We start from the raw sequence: 20,353 nt of genomic DNA, 5'->3' as shown, positions 1-20,353 counted from the left end.
AAGATACTCAACTAATTTTAAGAGAGAATGCAGGGGAGTAGATATAGCTCAAGTGGTGAGCACCTGCTTCCTGTGTGAGAGGTCTTGGGTTCAGTCCCTGGTAGCTCCTAAAAACAAAACAAACAAACAAAAATCTAACTTGGGGGACCTGGTGTAGCTCAGTGGCTGAGTGCTGGCTTTCCACATATGAGGTCCTGGTACCTAAAAAAAAAGAGAGAGAGGGAGAGAGATAGAGAACGCAAAGTTCAGCTAGTATCTTAAGCTGGTATCTTCCTTCAGTTATCTTACAATTTATCTGTCAGTTACCTTAATACAAGACAAGTATAAAATGAGTGACAAGAGTGCCTTAAGCACTTTAAGATCCCTAGGCATTAAAGAACATAGAGGACACTTGTATCTGGGGAGATTAGAGCTTAATGGGAGACTTTGCATTTGAGTTTAGTCTGGAAGTTTGGACAGTGAGAAGAAAATTTGGAAGTAGAAGATTCCAATCTTAGACGACTAGGAAAATTAAAGAATGAAGATGAGAAAATACAAAGCCTGATCAGATGATAATGTAGAAGGCCTGTTCAGCCAGAGTGGAAGCATCATATGTGGTAACAGATAAGGCTAGAAATGAAAGTAGGGATTTTTAAGGATCTTGAAGGCAAAGCCATAATTTTGGGAATTTTTCTCTAGAGTCTCAAGAATTGTTGAAGATATCTGAGCACGAAAATGTTATATTCAAAAACTATATTTAAAAATGTTAATCTGGCAGTGTCATTCAGAATTTATTGGATGGAAAGGAGATTAATAGAAAGGTGTCCAGTTAGAAGATTAGTATAATTGAATTGTAATTGTAAGAACCTGAGTTAAGAGTGTGGAAAGGAAGGGAAAAATTTAAGTGCACACAATGAAAGAATTGTCAGTGAGAGAAAATGAGGGGTTGAAGAAAATGGAAGAGTCAAGGGTAATTAAAGTTTTCAATATTGGGTGATTGAGAAAATTTTATTAATAAAGAAATAAGGAAATTAGGAGAAACCTAGATTAGGATAAATGAGGTGAATTTTGGTTAAAAGGTAGAGATAAGTATAGACAATTGGAAGAAGTGGGATAGGTACTTTAATGACAGGGAATGGTATTATTGAATCCCCGGTGCTAATCGGAGTAAGTAGAAGATGAGAAGCCTCGTTGGAAGCACGAATAACTCAAAAGTGAATACTAATGAGAACTGCCCCAAACATGAACCTCTCAGACAGTAACTGTAGGAAAAGCAGAATTCTTTAGAACTAAAAATGTTACACAAAGAGATATGAGACAGATCTATATATTAATAAATGTGACAAATGTGATTAAATGGTTGATTCATGAGTAGAGGGTCTGCAGAAGAGTGAGACACATAGGTATTATAGAAGAGTGATGACAAACAAGCTATGGGATTTGACCGGCTGGATCTATATCCTGGCTCTGCCACCTAATAGCTCCAATTTAACACTGGACAAATTGCTTAAACTCTCTATCCTAACTTTCTTCTAATGTAAACTAGGGGTGATATTAAATGCCTACCTGATGGAAATCATAGGAGAGGAACTTTAAAATAGTAGTCATGAAGTACTTAACATAATTTCTGGCATTTAGTAAAATAAAAATAAATAGCTATTGTTTCTTCTGCACAGTATTTTTCTCTAGTGATTTCATAGAACTAAGTATCTCAACAGTTGAGAACAAATAAAAGAATGTGGCTATCAGCAAGGATTCAACAAAAAAAATCACATTGAATTGTGTCCTGTATGAAGAAATGCATCTCAGACAAATGGAAATCACCAACATCTATTTTCCTTAATAGAGAGGAACACAAGCTATTTCTTTATTTTAACTACATGAAAACTCTTGCTGCTATAAAGATCCCATGTTAAAGTATTTTTCTATATTCTGCTTGAATCTGTGTATATTGCAAATGGAAAATTCTAGCAAAATATAAAAACAATGTTCAAGAATGGTTCTAGGTCACCAATATGGCAATGTAAGACATCCCCTGAGAAAAACTTCCTCATAGATTCAGTGAATAAAAGGAAAAATCCCACTTGCTTAGAACTCTGGAATACAGTGAAGACTTGAGTAGGACTTCACAAATGATGAATTGAAGAAAATGATAAATATTGGGTAGGAAAGTTCCATCTAGAATCTGCCTATCCACTCCCTCCCCTTCACTTGGTCCTGCACAGTTTGGAAGTTTCTCAGCAGCTGTGAACAAGGTCCCTCCAGCCCCCCTGCTTGAATAGCAGGGATAGAACCCCACATATATACTGGCACAGGCACTCAAGCCTAAAGAGAACCAGGGCATAACACAAGAGTGCTGTGTACAAAAGAACCCCAGAAGAGAGAATGATGGAAAACTCTAGGTGAAAAGTGCTGAACTCACCCAATCCAGCTTCTGTTGACTGGACCACCTACACACAAAAGGGACTTTTCTTGAGCGACCCACCAGTCTAGATTTTATCATCGGCTCCTGGGACAGGATACCCTAACAGCAAAGAAACTGGAGGCAGATAAGCCTCACGGAGAAAGGAATAAAGGGGGAATTCAAACTGAAATGCTGTAAGACAGGAGAGTCCCAGAAATGAAAAGAATAAGGAAAATGGGACACTTAAGGGGGGGGGGGCCTTAAACAAATCACAGGAGCTGGAGAGAAATTCTCCACAAAAATAAACAAAACACATCAAAATTCTGAAAGAAGGAACAGAAAAAAAGTAAGTTTTTCTCCTGGAAGTGAAACAATTACACAAAAAAAGTGCAATCTTAAAAATTGTACCCCATATTCAGGGAAAGAAAAAGATGAAAAAGAGTTGGTGAAATCTAATAAGTTACACACAGGCAATTCTAAAGATCTAGAATAAATTGGGCCAAGCTTCAAAGAAGAGCTTTAACACAAAACCAGTCAACAGTAAAAACCTAAAAAGGGTAGAAACTACCTTCAGAGTTAACTTATCAAGATAATCAGATGCCTATATATCAGAAAAAAAATTATAAGCCATACTAAGAAAGAGGAAGTCATGGCACAGTCAAGGGAACAAAGTAAAATTTCAGGGGAGAAACAGAATTTGAAAAAATTCATCAAAGAAGTTCAAATAAATCTCCTAAATTAATTCAAGGAGATGAAAGAAATATGCATAAAGAGATAAAGAATATTAAGAAGGCAATGTGTGAGTATAAAAAAAGAATTTGCAAGTATAAAAAGAAACAACATAGCAGAAATAATTGATATGAAAGGCACAATAATGGAGATTTAAAATACATGAGAGGTGTAAAACAGCAGATTTGAACAGGCAGAAGAAAGAATCAGAGAACTAGAAGGCAGGGCAAGAAGAAGACCTAGCAAAAAGAGTAGGAAAAACTAAGCAGAGTCTCAGGGATTTCAGTGACAGCAGGAAGCATGCAAATATATGTGTCATGGGTATCCCCCAGGAGAGAGAAGGGAAAGGGGTTGAAGAATATTTGAGAAAATAATGTCCAGAAACTTCCCAACTGTTATGAAAGACCTAAATATACATGTCCAAGAAGTGCAGCATACTTCAAACAGAATAAATCCTAACAGACTTACTCTAAGACATATACTAATCAGAATGTCAAATTGCCAAAGGTAAGGACAGAAATCTCAAAGGAGCAAGAGAAAAGCAATTCATCACATAAAAGGGATCCACAATAAGACTGAGTGCCAATTTTTCATCAGAACTCGTGGAGATAAATAAGCAGTATGATAGATTTAAGATAATGAAATAAAAACCTGCCAGTTAAAAATCCTTTACCTGACAAAATTATCCTTCAAAAGTGAGGGAGAGGTTTAAATATCCACAGATAAACAGAAACTTAGGGAGTTACTCAACAAGAGACCTGCCCTACAAGAATTAATAAACAGGAATCTGCAAGTTGAAAGGAAAAAAAGAGAGAAGAATGGCTGGGGTAGTATAAAGAAATTAAGATTATCAGTTTAGGTAAATGCAAAACCCAAAGGTGCTGGATCCTCAATATACAACTATACTCTCTCATTCCTGCATGAGTAAGACTACAATTGAACAAAAATAAATATAAAGGGAATATCAACATAAACAACATAAAGACATAAACAACATAAAGACATAAACAATATAAAGAGGGGAAAAGGTGATACGGGAGCAGAAAACATGTATGCTATTGAAGCTAAGTTGGTATCTTTTCAAATTATGAGGTTATAGATGTAGGTTGTATAACATAAACCTCAGGGTAACCACAAAGAATATATTTTAAAAATATATAGAAACAGAAATGAGGAAGTGATCAGTCAAATAATTCACAAATAATCAACTATACAGAAAAGGAGTTTGCGGACAAGGAAAAGGAAAAGAGAAAAGATATGGCATGTAAAACCAAAGGACAAATAGTTGAAGTACATACTGTCTTTACAATATTAACACTGAATGTTATTAGATTAATCACCCTCATCAAAAGGCACATGTTGCAGAATGGATAAAAAATCATGACCCAGGTTGTTGTTTAAAAGAGACTCACCTTAGACCCAAAGAAACAAATAAGTTGAAAATGAAAGGATGGAAAAAGTATTCCATGCAAATAGGAACCAAAACAGAGCTGGGGAAGCTATGCTAATATTAGATAAATTTGACTGTCAAAAGCTGTTACAAGAGACAAAGAGCACTATATATTAATGAAAGGGGCAATCCACCTAGAAGAGATCACAATCACAATATTTATGCCCTTCACTAGGGTGCCCCAAAATACGTGAAGCAAACCCTGGCAAAATTGAAGGGAGAAATAGACACCTCTACAATACTTGTTGCAAACTTCAATATACCACTTTCAATAATAAATAAAATATTTAGATAGAAAATCAATAAGGAAAGAGAGAACTTGAATACTATGATAAATGAACTAGGCTTAACCGACACATACTGAACCTTATACCCCAAAAGAGTGGTCTTCTCAAGTGCACATGGATCATTCTCCAAGATAGACAACATATTGAGTCATGAAACAAAAGACTGAAATTATTCAAAGAATCTTTTCTGACCATAATGGACTGAAGCTGGAAGTCAATAATAAACAGAGAAGTGGAAAATCCACATATATGGAAGTTAAATAACACACTCAAAAAATTAGTTCATCAAAGAAGAAATTGCAAGGGAAATCAGTAAATATCGTGAGACAAATGAAAATGAGAACAAAATATATCAAAAGTATAGAATGCAGTGAAGTCAGTGCTGAAAAGGAAATTTATAGTTCTAAACACATACATTAAAAAAGAAGAAAGAGTTAAAGTCAAATACCTAACTGAACACCTGGAGAAAATAGAAAAATATCAAATTAGCAAACTGGTCCCAAAGTAAGCAAGCATAAATAAATAAGAATAGAGAGATTTAATAAAACCAAATTTTGGTTCTTTGAAAGGATCAATAAAATTGGCAAATACTTAGCTAGATTTCAAAAGAAAAAAAGAGAGAAAAGGCAAATAAATAAAATCAGAAATGAGAGGGGAACATTACTACTGACCCCATAGGAAAAAAAATGTTCAAAAGAGGTACTATGAACAACTGTATGCCAACAAATTTGACAACCTAGATGAAATGGACAAATGCCTAGAAATCAGAAACAACTTACACTGACTCTCAAAGAAATAGATAACCTCAACAGACCAATTACAAGTAAAGAGATTGAATCAGTCATTAAAAACCTCTCAATCAAGAAAGAACCAGAACAGACGGATTCACAGGTGAATTCTACCAATCATTCCAAGAAGAATTAATATGAGTTCTGCTCAAAATTTTCCAAAAATTGAACAGGAAGGAAGAATACCTAATGCATTCTATGAACCTAACATCAACCAAATCAAATAAAGATATTACAAGAAAAGAAAGGGAAGCAGATATGGCTCAAGGGATGGGGCTTCCTTCTACCACATGGGAGGACAGTGTTTGATCCCTGGGGCCTCCTGATGAAAAAGAAGAAGAGAAAGCATCCCTATGTGGTGAGCCAGTGCCCATATGGTGAGCTGAGGGCCTGCAGGGTCAGCTGAGTGCCCATGTGAGTGCCCGCATGGCAAGCCATGTGCCCATGTGAGAGCCCACATGGCGAGCCAGTGCCTGCATGGCAAGTCAAATGCCCACCCAGCAAGCCAAGTGCCCATGAGGTAAGCCAGTGCCCACGCAAGTGAGTCACACAGCAAGATGATGATGCAAAAAACAGTGACAAAAGGGAGAGTCAAGGTAAAGTGCAGCAGAGACCAGGAACTGAGGTGGAGCAATTTACAGGGAACCTCTCTCCATACCAGAGGTCCCCATGATCGAATTCCAGTGAATCATAGAGAAGAAAGATGAGAGGACAGGACAAAAAGAGAGAAAGAGAATAAAGAAGATAACACAGTGAATGGACACAGACAGAAAAAACAGCAGGGTTGGGGAGGAGAATGGGGAGGGGAAAAGGGAGGAGAAGAAAAAATTAAGTTAATTTTAAAAAAGAAAAAAAGGGAAAGAAATTCACGGACCAATTTCTCTTATGACTATAGATGGAAAAATTCTCAAAGATATATTTGCAAATTGAATCCAACATCACGATCAAGTGAGTTTTATCCCAGGTTTGAGAGACTGGTTCAGTAGAAGAAACCCAACTGATCTAATACACCACATTAACAAGATGAAGGGAAAAATCCACATGATCATCTCCATTGATGCAAAAAAGGCATTTGACAAAATCCAGCATCCTTTCTTGAAAAACACTCTTAGAAGTATAGCAATAGAAAGAATCTTACTCAACAGGACAAAATGCATATATGAAATATCTACAGCTAACATCATATTCAATGGTGAAAGACTGGAAGCTTTTCCTCTGTCTTTGATTAATACAAGGATGTCCACTGTCACCACTGTTATTCAACATTGTACTGAAAGTTCTAGCCAGAGAAGTTAGGCAAGAAAAATAAATAAAAACATACAAATTGGTTAAAGAAAGAAGTAAAAATTTCCAAATTTACAGATGATTTGATTCTCTACATAGAAAGTCACAAGAAATCTAAAACAAAGCTACTAGAGCTAATAAACAAATACAGCAAAGAAGCAGTGTACACTATTAACACACAAAAATCAGTATTGTTTCTACACACTGGAAATGAGAAAGCTGAAGAAGAAATCAAGAAAAAGATTCCATTTACAATAGCAACCAAAAGAATCAAATATCTACAATAAACTTAACCAAGAAAATAAAGGACTTTTACACAGACAAATGTAAAATATCGCTATAATAAATAAAAGGAATCCTAAATAAATGGAAAGATATTCCATGTTCATGGGTTGGAAGAATAAACACCATTAAATATAAATTCTACCCCAAATGATTTACAAATTCAGTGTAATCCCAATAAAAATTATAGCAGCTGTCTTTGCAGAAATGGAAAAGTCAATTATCAAATTTATTTGGAAGGGTAAGGGGCCCCGAATAGCCAAAAATACCTTGCAAAGGAAGAACAAAGTTGGAGAATTCACACTCCCTGACCTTAAAGCATATTACAAAGCTAAAGTGGTCAAATCAGTATGAAACTGGCACAAAAATAGATGTATTGACCAATGGAATTGAATAAAGAGTTCAGGAATAGACCCTCAAATCTTTGGCCATTTGATTTTTGACAAGGATGCCAAGTCCCCTCAATTGGAAAAGAATAATCTCTTCAACAAATGTTGCTACAAGAATTGGTTATCCATTCTCAATAAATGAAAGAAAACTCCAATCTCACAACTTAAACAAAAATTACCCTAAATGGATCAAAGACCTAATTATAAGAATCAGGACAATAAAACTCCTAGAAGAAAATGTAGGCAAGCAACTTCAGCATCTTGCGTTAGGCAATGGTTTCTTAGACTTTACACCCAAAGCACAAACCACAAAAGAAAAATATGTAAACCATAAAATCAAAAGTCTTTATCACAAAAATGAAGTCAAGCTACACATTGGAAGAAAATATTTGAAAACCACATATCTAATAAGGATTTAATATCCAGAATATATAAAGAAATCCTACAACTCAGCAGTAAAAAGAGAAACAACCCAATTACAAATGTGCAAAAGAATTTAACAGAATTTTCTCCCAAGAGGATATAACAAATGACTGAAAAGCACATGGTAAGATGCTCAATATCATTAGCTATTAGGGAAATACAAATCAAAACCACAGTGAGATACCTTTTCATTCCCACTAGAATGGCTACTATTTAAAAAAATTACAAATGTTAGAAAGGATGTGCTGCTGGGAATGTAAAAGGGTACAGCTACTTTGGAAGTTTGGCATTTCCTCAGGAAGCTAAGTATAGAATTACCATAAGACCCAGCAATCCTACTACAGGGTATATACCCAAAATAATTGAAAGCAGGAACTCAGATATTTGCACACTGATGTTCATAGTGGCATTATTCACAATTGCCAAAGGATGGAAGCAGCTCAAGTTTCCATAAACTGATGAATAGATAAATAAAATGTAGTGTGTACATATAGTGGAATATTATTCAGCTATAAAAAGGAATGAAGTACTGATACATGTGAGAACATGGATGAACCTCGAGGATCTTACATTGAGTGAAATAACCCAGGCACAAAAGGATGGATATTTTATGATCTCACTGATATGAATTGCTTAGAATAAGGAAACTCATAGAATTAGAATCTAGAATATAGGTTACCAGGAGATACACTAGGTTTAGAGAATGGGGAATTAATGGTTAGTGTGTCCAGAATTTCTATTTGGGTCCACTGTAAAATTTTGGAAATGGGTGGTTGTGATGTAACACATTGTGAGTATAATTATCAACTCTGTAATATGTAGCTGAATGTGGCTAAAAGGGGAATCTTTATATCTTACATGTTACTAGAATAAATATTAAAATGAAAGCATAAGACTGTATAACACAGTGAACCCTAGTGTAGACTATGGTCTGTAGTTTATGGTACAAGAATAAGAATATCTGTTCATGAATTATAATTAATTATAATTTGACACTAACACAAGGTGATAAATGGAAAAAAACACCAATATATTTTAATATTTTTTCATCAATTGTAACAAAGGTAACAGCAGTTTGAAAAATTAGTAAACTTACAAAATCGTGCTATCATCAATTGTAATAAACTGATTGAATCCAAGGTGTTAATGGTGGAACAGTGTAAGAGAATCCTGTATTTTATGCGTGACTGGTCAGTAAACCCACAACTTCTCTAATAAAACAAAAATTAAAGAATTGTTCATCCTGATGGCAACTGCAAACTTGGGGTCTAGCAAGGGAGGAAGAGCTATTTTTTAACATATAAACTTTTAAAATTTTTCACCAAATTCATTATTTTTGAAGTCCTCTTAGTTCAGTAAACTAGTGTATTTATGTTTCCTGGACTAATACAAAAATGGTTCCTAATAAAAATATTAAAGAGGAAAAAAAAGAGTGATTCTAGAACAACTTGTCTAGGCTATAGTTATGTAACCCTTGGCATATAAAAATGTGGTGTTTAACGATATTACTCCTCTACCATTTTCTAACTTGGTAAACTTTGGCAAGTCATTACATCTCTATATACCTTGGTCTTCTTACCTATAAATGCTGCCCACAACTTACAGATTTATTGGAAGTATTGACCAAGGAATATATCTGTGCAAGTATAGCATGAGGTCACCTGGCTAAAAAAATAAGCCAGCTATGCAGTACCTGCTCTGTTCGGGGAGCCATTTATTAGTGCTCACTGCCTGCTGCCTCTGAATTCTACCAGCTGGTTCTGTGTTTTGCCTGGATGTGGCACTGAAGTAGTCATGACAGCTTTTTCCTTTGGCCTAAGCTAGTTTATTCCTCTGGGAATAATAGATTATTATATAATAAAATATATAATAACACCAATTAAACATTCCCTCTCAGTTATGGAAGCTTAGGAGTTAAATGAATATCCATTCATTTCATGCATTTGACTCTATAACATAATACTGGCGCAATGCTAGTGCTTACTAATTTTTAAAAAATAAATATGAAGCTATGGCCTCTCGAAAAAGGGATCTAATCAATACTCGTAATGAAGCAGAATAATAATTGGGTCAGAGTCCAGGATTCCGACTCGGCCCCTGTGGAACGCGTGCATATCACTGTAGATTAGACAGGCAGGGACATGGAGTTGGCCTTCTCTCTTTTTCCCCATGCTTTCTTGCTATGGAAATTAGCTGAAGGAGGGTGCACTGCCATCTAGAAGGGCTCAGCTACCGTGTTTTAGCCGTCTTGTTTCCTCTTCTCAGTGAGGCAGGATAATGTTGACTCTCCTGTACTTTAGAAAGCCTGACTGATTCTCTGGCACTCTTGGAGGAGCACTCCTCAGGTTCTTTAGGGAGCATGGTTAAGCTTTGGGGTACAAGAAATTGTTGGACTCTTCTCTGTGATCTGATTGCTCAGGAAGATAAAGTTCTGAGTGTGGACTGGGCAGACACACTGAGTGTAGGGAAAAGACAATAAATGGTGTTTCTACAGATACTCGCCTACCACTTTCCATGTTGGGAGCATGAAAACAGATGGTAATTTGACTCTACGAATTCTTTCCATAAATGAAAGTGATAGAGAATCCTCAGATGACGTAGACCTGCAGGTCAACCCTGAGGTCACTTTTTAGATTAATGTTCATATAAGATTCTTACCCTGATGATAGCTAATTATCACTGTACTTTTCATAATTTTGTATTTGTGATACAACAGTTTGTGTTTATAAAATATGAAAAGTGGCTACCTTATGCTAAACTCTTGAAATTAAGCTGAGATTGTTTTCTTAAGAAAAGAAAAAAAACTAGTGTAAGATTTTGAATTTCATGCTAAAGTGAAGAGGTACCTTGGATCTTGAATTTAGTGCAATTTACCACAGTCTGAAAAATACAAGGGCATTGTAATTTCATGTTTGCAATGTAGTCAGTATCTGCTCAGACTATATCTAACTGGTGAATTTCCTGGGGATGAGCGACTATAGTTTTGGCTAGGATTCAAGACTCCAAGATTCTTTAGCCATCATACCATTTTTTGTACCATCAAACCTCACCTCCCTTTCTTAAACAAATCTCCAGACGAAAACCAAAAAGTCTGACAGACAGCAAATCATTTTCAAAAGGAGATGTTTCAAAAAGTCCTGGAGAACCAGCTTTTCTTAGACACCGCGAGGAAAGGCGTGGAAGCCAGCATTGACGCTTGCAAGGATTATTCTAGAGCACGTGGTCCACTTCCCGCGCGGGGGCTCCCGTGGGGCCTGCAGTGTCCACTTCCTCATCCCAGCTTCTCTGTGGCCATTCGTCCTTCTCCCCTGGTTCTCGGTCTCTTTGGAGTCCTTGAAGAAGGAGGCGTGGACCAGAGCTTTAAGTTCTCAGTCGGTACTTAATTCTCACTGGCCCAAGAGAGGGAAAAAATTCACCTGGCGATTCTCTTCATCTTAACTCAATCAGCTGATTCGAAGACTTTTGGGAGATTGGAGGATCCTCAGAAACCAGCTTTCAGGGTGGCAAGGCTTCTGCCACCCCAAGTGAGGGAAAGCAGGAAGAGTGAACTGGACTTGGTGTCTGCATTCTCTTCATCAAATAACTCAGCTCAGGAATTATTTTGGCCCCTGGTTCTACTTGGATATAAAATTCTGCAGTTTGCCTCTCTTGGGCAGTAGGTGCCCATACAAACCCGTGGAACACTAGATATAGCCAAGCCACGAAGTATTATAAAATGTATTATAAAATTAATTAGAACAAAAGAAAATTAGTAAGTCGATGCCCATCGGATAGCAGATAGCATTTTGAAGCAGCCACTGATTCATGTTCAGATAGGGGTTTTAGTGATCTTTGGTGGAACCAGTTATAGCATGACTCTTTTAAGTAAAATAAGTAAGTAGAAATGTAACTGAATAGTATTATTTGGAAGTATGCGGGGGCCTCCCAGGATCTACTTGAGACTGGGGCACTTTTGGAAACCTGGACCAGCTTCCCTGGGACAGGGAACAGGAGGCTTAGCAATGAACTTCTAGCAGTTTGCCAAGGGCTTAATAGTCACTGGATTTGGTCATGCACTTCATTGCAAATAAACACCAGCTATCGCTTTGCTTTATTTCACTTTCTCCAGATTCCAAGGAGGAAGCTTCTAATTTGCTGAGCCCAGATTATATTCTCATTGCCTGGCAGCCAGGAATGGAGAACATGGAAAGAAAAGGCCACGTCAACTTCCCTAATGAAAGGATTTTACAGCCTTTAACCTGAATCTAGGGACAATGAGAATTTCATCAAAATTAGGAAGGTGATTTGGATCCTATGCAGTCAAAATAATGAAGGTTCCTACAGCTTAATTCAATAATTGGGGACAAAATAAGAGGTCTCATTCCCATCATCATTATCATAATAACAGGTAATAAGTAGTTATTTCTGGATAAACTCTTTACATACCCACTCTTTCCCTATACCATCGTATTTTATTCCTCCGTCAATTTTGTGAGCCAGCTAATATTAGCTATCTTCATATGAAAATGAAAAAAATGCTTAGAGATATTAAATGACTTTCTCAAGAGTAAATGGCTAATAAATGGTAAAGCAATCTCAAACTTCAGGCTACAAGACCTCAAAGAAACAAAACCATATGCATACCCAGCTTAAAACACCCTGGGTTTGACTTCTCTACTTCTACTTGTAAGTTTACAAGTTAGAGAACACAATAGATACTTACAACCCATTGGAAAGAACCCGGAATGGGTTGACCTGTCTGGAGCACTGATGGCATTTATGTTGGAGCTAAGTCAGCACTAAGCCTGACGTAAAGGGAAGTTCACATTGCAGGAAATAGCTTCTTTAATAAGACCCTTCTGTGATTCTCTGTGTTAATGCAGAACTAGAGTGGTGGAAAAAGTATTTTGTGCAGATGATTAAGAATGCTTTTAAATTTGAAGGATGCGTTTTCAATTTGTTTGTCCTTAGAAAAGTTTTTGACCTATACGACCCTCAGTTTATTTATTTAAAAGAATGTGGCTAACAACTTCTGTGTTGGTTAAATTAGAATAATGGTAATTTCTCAAAAATTAATCAATAAACTATTAATCAATTCCCTTTTACATCTACCTAAATTGCTCTATAAGTGCTACCATCAGAAATTAGTAGGAATGATTACTCCTATTTTCAAGTAAAGGAAACCAACATTCCAAAAAGTGAGCCTCTTACGTTTGTAGGACATTAAAGGAGATATTGGTGTGGTGGGAGATCAGACTACAGAGCCAGACTGAACTGGGCTTGAAATTCTACTTCATTACATTTTAGCTTTTTGTCATTGGGTGTCTCACTTTAACTCTCTGAATTCAAATTTTGTCATCTGAACAAAGGCAGAAAATAATGCTTAGCTTATATTTTAGGGTCCTCCAGACCTGGCTCCAGGGAAGCAGTACAGTGTGTGTGTGTATGTGTTTATGCTGTATGTAGTTGGTTTATGTGATTGTAGGGTGGGGAAGTAAGGAGTTGTAAGGAAGGCTACTGGCTGGAAATTCCAGTTAGTTATGTTAAATTATTGGCTGGAAACTCAGGAAGAAGTGGAGGACGTCCTCCTGAGGCAGAATTCCTTCTGGTCTTTGGAACCCGCATTCTTATTTGAAGACTCCATCTGAGTGAATGAGGCTTCTCCTCATGATGAAGGGTAATCTCCTTTCTTGGGGTCAACTGGTTGTAGATGCTAATCCCATCTACAAAACACCTTCACAATAGCAACTAGGCCAGTATTTGATCAAACAACTGGGCACCATCACCCAGCAAAACTGACACATGAAATGAACCATCTCAGCTTGGATGTTTGTTGTGAGAGTTAAATGTGGAATGTAAAGCAACTAATGTCTAGCATGTGTGGAATACTTCCTTCTCCTATCACTTCTCTTTACATGATTGCTTTTGAAATACTTCAGAATAAAATAATTCATAGGAAATAATTATTGTCATGATCAAAGGTTGGCATTGTCATGAATTTTAAGTAATCTCTATAATAAAGAAGCTAGTACAATTGATACAGTAACTATTACACTCAGAGGAGAAGCTTCATAAATACTTTATTTTTAAAATATTAATTTAAAATACTTTTAAACTCAGAGAAGAGTTACAAAAATAATACAAACCCCATACGGAGAATTCCAAAAATCCCTCTCCCTACAGATACCCAGATCTACCAATTTTAACATATTGCCACATTTGCTGTATTATCTACCTGTCCTTCTGTTCATTAGTCCTTTCTTCTTTCTTTCTTTCTTTCTTTCTTTCTTTCTTTCTTTCTTTCTTTCTTTCTTTCTATAATCCATTTTCTGAACACTTGAGTGTAGGTAGTTCCCTTAAGAAAGTTATACTGTCATATACGGTTACTAAATACAAGGATATTCAATATTCTAACTACCTTAAGTGCAAGGTAGTTTAACAAGTTAAAGTTAACATGGATATAAAGCTGACAATCTACATTCCAGTTTTTTCATATGTCCAATAACATCCTTTTGAGCTTTATATCTTTCCTTGTTAGATCCCATCCAGGACCATATGTTGTATTTAATCATGTCTCTTTAGTTGGTCTTTCTTTTTTTAATTGTAGGAACATGTGCAATGTAAATTTCCCCCTCTCAACTACTCCCAATTATCCCATTCAGTGCTATCAATCATTCACAGTATTGCAGTACCCTCACCACCTTCCATTACTAAAACTTTCCCTGCTCCCTAAGCAGGAACCCTACAACCATTATGCACTAACTTTCCATTCCCCTACCCCTTGCTCCTGGCAACCTGCACTCTAATTTCTGTGTCTGTGAGCTTGTATTTTCTACAATATTTTCTTTGTAGTTACCATGGGCCTTATATTTACACTCTCATTTGCTTTGATACCAACTTAACTTCAACAGTGTAACAAACTACATTGCATTAGCCCTCTATCCCCACCACCTTAGGCAGTCCTTGGCATAAATTACATGCTTATACATTATGAGTCCAAAACCACTAATTTACCATTATATTTTATGTGTTTGCCTTTTAGATTCTATAGGGAGTAAAATGTGTCATCATGACTGAGGCAGGGTCTCAAAAGTACTTTTGATAAAAATAATGCTAATGTCAAGCATCTCCCATAAATTCACTTTCTACACTAATCAAATCTCTTAAATAAGATGTAATAATTAATCTTCCATGTGCTCTGTTGGGGAACTCTGCATTTTGTGGTTGAATTCTTTGCAAAACATTTATACACTGTGTTATGATTCATATTTTCAATTTTCTACATCATTTTAATTACAGTACATATTGTAAGAGTTGAGATTTCATTTAGTGTGCCTGTTATTTTTAATTAGAATTAAAAATCTTAATGGAACTTAAATTCGTAGCCTCTTTGCCTCTTTTTTCTTTTCAGAAGCATAAGCTCTGGAACATTTTGAGAATAAAAAGGTATGGTAATTGCTCAAATGTTCAAGTGTGGGGGACAACAACAACAGTAAGAGTTTCCAGTTAGTGCCTGTTAGGGTGGTCTGTGTGAATGTCTCTAATCCTCACAACTCTTTAAGAAGGGATTCTTTTCCCTCTTTTCCAAATAAGGAAGCCCTGAAAAGGAATCATCCATTTCTACTTGAGAAACTCTAGGTAGGCTGAATGGTAAAGCTGTATTTTGAACTATCGATAGGAAGCTAATCAGATAGAGTAGAGAAAGCCAGATCTTCAAGAAACGTGAAGCAGAACTGGAACCCGAGAAAGAATGGTGGAGATGAAGATGAACGAACAGAGAGAGCCACGTGGGAAAGCTCTGGTCAAGGAGCTTAGCCTCAGTGCAGAAAGGACAGTGTAGCGCCCTGGATTTTGTCACACGCTTTTGAAAATAATATGATAATCATCAGCCTTCAGCATACCTGTGGAATTTTTCCTTCATTTCCATGCCATATGGAAATTCTTCAAAATACTGTAACGTGAACGGAAGAGAGATGCTGTATGAAATAACGTATCCGTCAGAGAGCTTCCAACTGCCTGTTCATGGCAAGTCATTTTAATTTAAAATTTGGTGTTCTGCACATGGAAGTATACACTCCCTGTTGAGTTTCTGTAGCTCCCTGAGGGTACGTCTTCTTCCTGCAGCTGCTGCATGCATTTGCATTTCAATCTGAGCATTTAGAGGTCAACTGCCTGTATTTCAGGCTTGGTTATAAATTACAGTTGCTGCAGATATTAGAAACTGGTGTCTCTACAGGCATGTGGATACGGCTCCTGGTCCCCAGTGTCACCACAGTACCTAACACAGCATAGGCACATGTATGTTAGGCAAGAGGATAAATGATTTATGGGCTGTCATCATCCACTCCAGCTCTTTCATAAGCTATTTTTCCCTTCTTGACTTCACCAGCCTCTGTCTAAGTACTTTCAGTTTCCAAAGTCCTTTTTTCCTTAATCTTAACCTATACTCCCAGGAAGCTACCCACACCTCCGTTATAGCATTGAATTTTCGGTCTGGCCCACTCACGTTAAGTTGCGTATGGCAAGTTTATATTTCACATTCATCCATCATTTACACAGCCCATCAGTATTTTACTCACTGTTTTAGCTGCCAGAAATAAAACGATAAACAAGACCAATGCAGGCCCAGTTCTCATGAGCAGATTGTCTACTAACGCAGACCCCATCCTCCGTTTAGAGGCTTTTAGACCAAATAGACGTTTAGCTGGTGCTAAATGAAGGCATGGGCAGCCCACTCAAAGCCAGGTGTTAGGAACTGTGGAGAAACAGGAAGAACAAGCAGTTTTAGCCTTCAGGGAGCTCATCCTCTGCGGTGGGTACAGACAAGCACATAGATAATTCCAATGCACGGCCTAAAGTGTTACGTGTTGTAATAGAGGTATAAACACATTTCTGCGGGAGCAAGGGATGGCAAAAGATTAATTCTGGCTTGGGGATGCTCTGCCCTTCTGTCACAGCAGGAAACAAATTATTGTGTCATCCACTGTGCATAACTGGAATCCATTTGCTATATGCATAAGAAATGAGAAGGCGCAGAAAATAAATGAGAATACGGAGAATTTGTTTCCCTGCAATTTTCACAATATGTTATCCAATGGCATCTGGCTGATTTATAATCTCTTTCCTAGAGAATATGCAAACCCCGCCTTTATTTCCTCCCTCCCTTTACTACCTTTCCCCTACTGATGGGCCGAGAGGAAATAATGATGGCAATCTGAAAGTATTTTAGTACCTGGTATGAGGGATAACATAAATAATTAATTTGGGATTTTTTTTCACTATTGCTCATTACTCTTTGGTCATGAGTTAAGTTGCTGAAAGCATTTTTAAATTATGTTCTTCTTTGCCTCTCCTAATGAAAATTGCACCAGACAAAGAATTAGGGGATAAGGGGTCTGAGGGCAGTTGCCAGTAACTGAAAGTATGGCTTTAGGGAAATCATTTCCCCTCTCTTGGCCTTATTACCCCCCATCTGTAAAATCAGTTTATTGGACCTCATTAGGAGTCACAATCTCAGGTGAATACAGGCGCCAGACAGGTGATGTACAAGATTGAAGCAAATCAGTATTTGCGACATGGAACCAGTGTTGTCACATTTTCCAATTTTTCAACAGAGTCTGTGAAATTTCCACAAAATAGCATTTAGGACAAAGAACATTTGACAGGCTAACTTCAGCCCAAAGGCTTCTTCCTTCTTGCAGCTTCTAGCCTAGGTGCTCTCTCAAGTCCCTTGTATCTCAAGCATTCTCTGATCATGTGATGAAGACATTCTGCCTTCCTTGTTAAACAATTACTGAGCTTCAAAGTTCTGGCTCCCCAGATGAATCAAATAATGTGTTCTGAGAACTTTGAAATTAAATTGCAATCACAGACTGGAGGGTTTGGGTTTCTGCTAATCTTTTTGGAGCTCTCTGATTTGATTAAAACAGTAAAATTAGGGTTGAATGTGAAGTGCTCTAAATTAGGGATCCAGATTTGAAAAAAAAAAAATAGATGAAAGGAGGGCCACAGCCATCGTCCCCTGCTCCCATTGCTTCTCTGCAGGAGGCTGGGAGGAGACCACAGGCAAGTGTGGGTTGGCACAGAACCTCCTGCCTGGTTTGGGCCTGGCCCACCCTAGATGCTGGCAAAAAGTCCTTGAACAAAGTAGATGCTGCTGAGTGGAATCCAGATTTCTGGTGTACTAATTAATATGTGAAGGAATTAACGTGCCCTTCTTTTCTACTTCTTGGTGGATAAGAAAGAAAGTCTGGATAAAATAGAGCAGTTTTATTATGTGCACTCGGGACTTTAAAATTTCCCTAATAAGATGAGACTCCGCTCTCCCATTAACTTCTATCACTGAGACCGTGTGCTACTTAACTGAAGTTTTTTAAGAATAGAGGTTCTGACCTACCCATATTTGTCTCAACAGCATCCAGCACCAGGTCTGGTGTAGCAGGGAGTCAGTAAACATACGCTTTATCAATAACTTCATTTCTGAATGGGTCAACAAATAAACTAATGAGCTAGAATTCCTCTCTAAGACCAAAGCAGCAAGAACAAAATTAATGAATATAACTCTGTGATGTATCTACTAATACATCTAAAGAAAGACCATGTCAACCAAAGGAGAGAAGGAAGTTTAGAGATAGAGACAGAGGCAGTAAAAGTTGGGGGAACTCTGACCGCACATGTGAGGGATCTTAGAAATCTGTTACTCTAGGACTCACCTCATGATCTTGAACATTTTGAATATCTCTGTCTCATTTAAATCTTGCAGCGAATGTTGACTGTTTTGGTTGAACAGGCCACCAGCCTGGTTGACCTCAGGTTGCAAACCTCTACTCGCCTTCTGTGGGCAGCATTTCCGATGCCAGCTGAGCTCTCAAACCCTTTGCAGTGCTCTCAGGATCTGTTGTGCGTGTGCCTCGTTGAGTGGCCAGTCCTGGGCTTAGGCAGTGTCCTACCCTGTAGTTCATTTAGCTCTCAAAACTTCAGTTTACCCATCAGAGGCAAATCCATGCCTGCACAACCCAGGGGTGCTGAGATAAAGGCAGGACTCCTCAACATAGAGTTATGTCAGGATGAACCATGCTTGTTTCCCTAGAGAGCCTCTCCGTTCAGGGGAATTTAGAGTGCTAGTGTTCAGGTGCCAAGAGAGGAGATAATGTGCCTCCACAGTGTAAGACATCATGAAGGAACATACTATCCATGGAAAGGATCTTTTTTTTCTCTCTTAAAGCAAGTTTTTCTCCAAATGGCAAGCTCTGTCTCCACCTCAACTGTTCTCACCATGTTGCCTTCTCTTAATTTCTACATCTCTTAATCCCAAACATTCTTCAGTCTCCATGTCTGTACCAGTCCATCCAGATGCTGCTTCCTAAGTTCTTCTGTTCCTCTCCACGATCTGCATCCTCCACAAGGCCATTTTTATTTCTCACTGGGGTCACTGCACCATCTCCATGGGTACTCCTGCCACCACTCACAAAGCCCTTTAAACCTTCCTTCAACTGCAGTCAGAATGATTTTTATAAAATAAAATCAGATCATGTCCTTCTCTAGCTCAAACACTTATAATGGATCCCACTGTGGTTATAATAAAGCACAGAGATTGTAAGGTATCTAAAAGGCCTTATTTCCCTCCCGCACTTGAGTTCTCACTATCCTTTCATCTCCTACTCCATGCTCTGTCATTACAACCTCCTTTCAGTTTCTCAAATGTATCATGTGCTCTCTCATCTGTGAACCTTCGGACATGCTTGGAACAGTTTTCAGTCTTCTCGCTGCTGTTTGTCCAGCTGGCAGTTGATCAGCCATGGCACTAGGCTCAGTGGCCTTTGGAACACCTTCCTGGCCACCCCAGTCTGGGTCTGGTGTGCCTCCCAAATCAGTCCCGACTCAACATTTATTAACCCCCCTTGTAGTTCACTGCTCAGATACTCCTCTGCCCTCAAGACTCTAAGTAAATGAGAGCAGAAGTTACGTCTACCCTGTTCCACATTATAATTCCATGCCTAACAATTTCTGAGCTGTCAGAAATAATAGGCTTTCAGTCCACATTTGTTGAATCGGTAACTCATTCCAAATACTAGTTCTTTGATGCAGCCTTCCCAAGTGCCCTACTCTAGAAGGGATCTCTTCCACAGATTTTAACTCCACGTGTGTTATACATATGCTTTGAGACTGGAAGTGGTGGGTGACAATTCTAAATAAGGAAGATGAGAGTGAGATGGTGGAGAATCTAATTTGCTACGCTAAGAGCATTTCATAGCTTGGAAACTGGAGATTCACTGTGGATTTTTAAACCATGGAGCAATGTAAGCATATCTGATCACTAGGGAAATGAATGTACCCTACATGAATTTTATGGTACAGAC

At 37.7% G+C, this 20,353-nt stretch overlaps 1 protein-coding gene across 2 annotated transcripts in view; it reads left to right on the top strand.

Moving 5' to 3' along the window:
* The window catches only part of GRM5 (glutamate metabotropic receptor 5), a 548,158-nt gene that overhangs the window by 420,286 nt on the left and 107,519 nt on the right, over window positions 1-20,353 (top strand). The window lies entirely within an intron of this gene.

Source organism: Dasypus novemcinctus, chromosome 10 (genome assembly GCF_030445035.2).
Source record: "Dasypus novemcinctus isolate mDasNov1 chromosome 10, mDasNov1.1.hap2, whole genome shotgun sequence".
NCBI classification, from domain to species: Eukaryota; Metazoa; Chordata; class Mammalia; order Cingulata; family Dasypodidae; genus Dasypus; species Dasypus novemcinctus.
The sequence above is the reverse complement of the archived record's forward strand: the minus strand, read 5'-3'. Positions and strand labels throughout refer to the sequence as shown.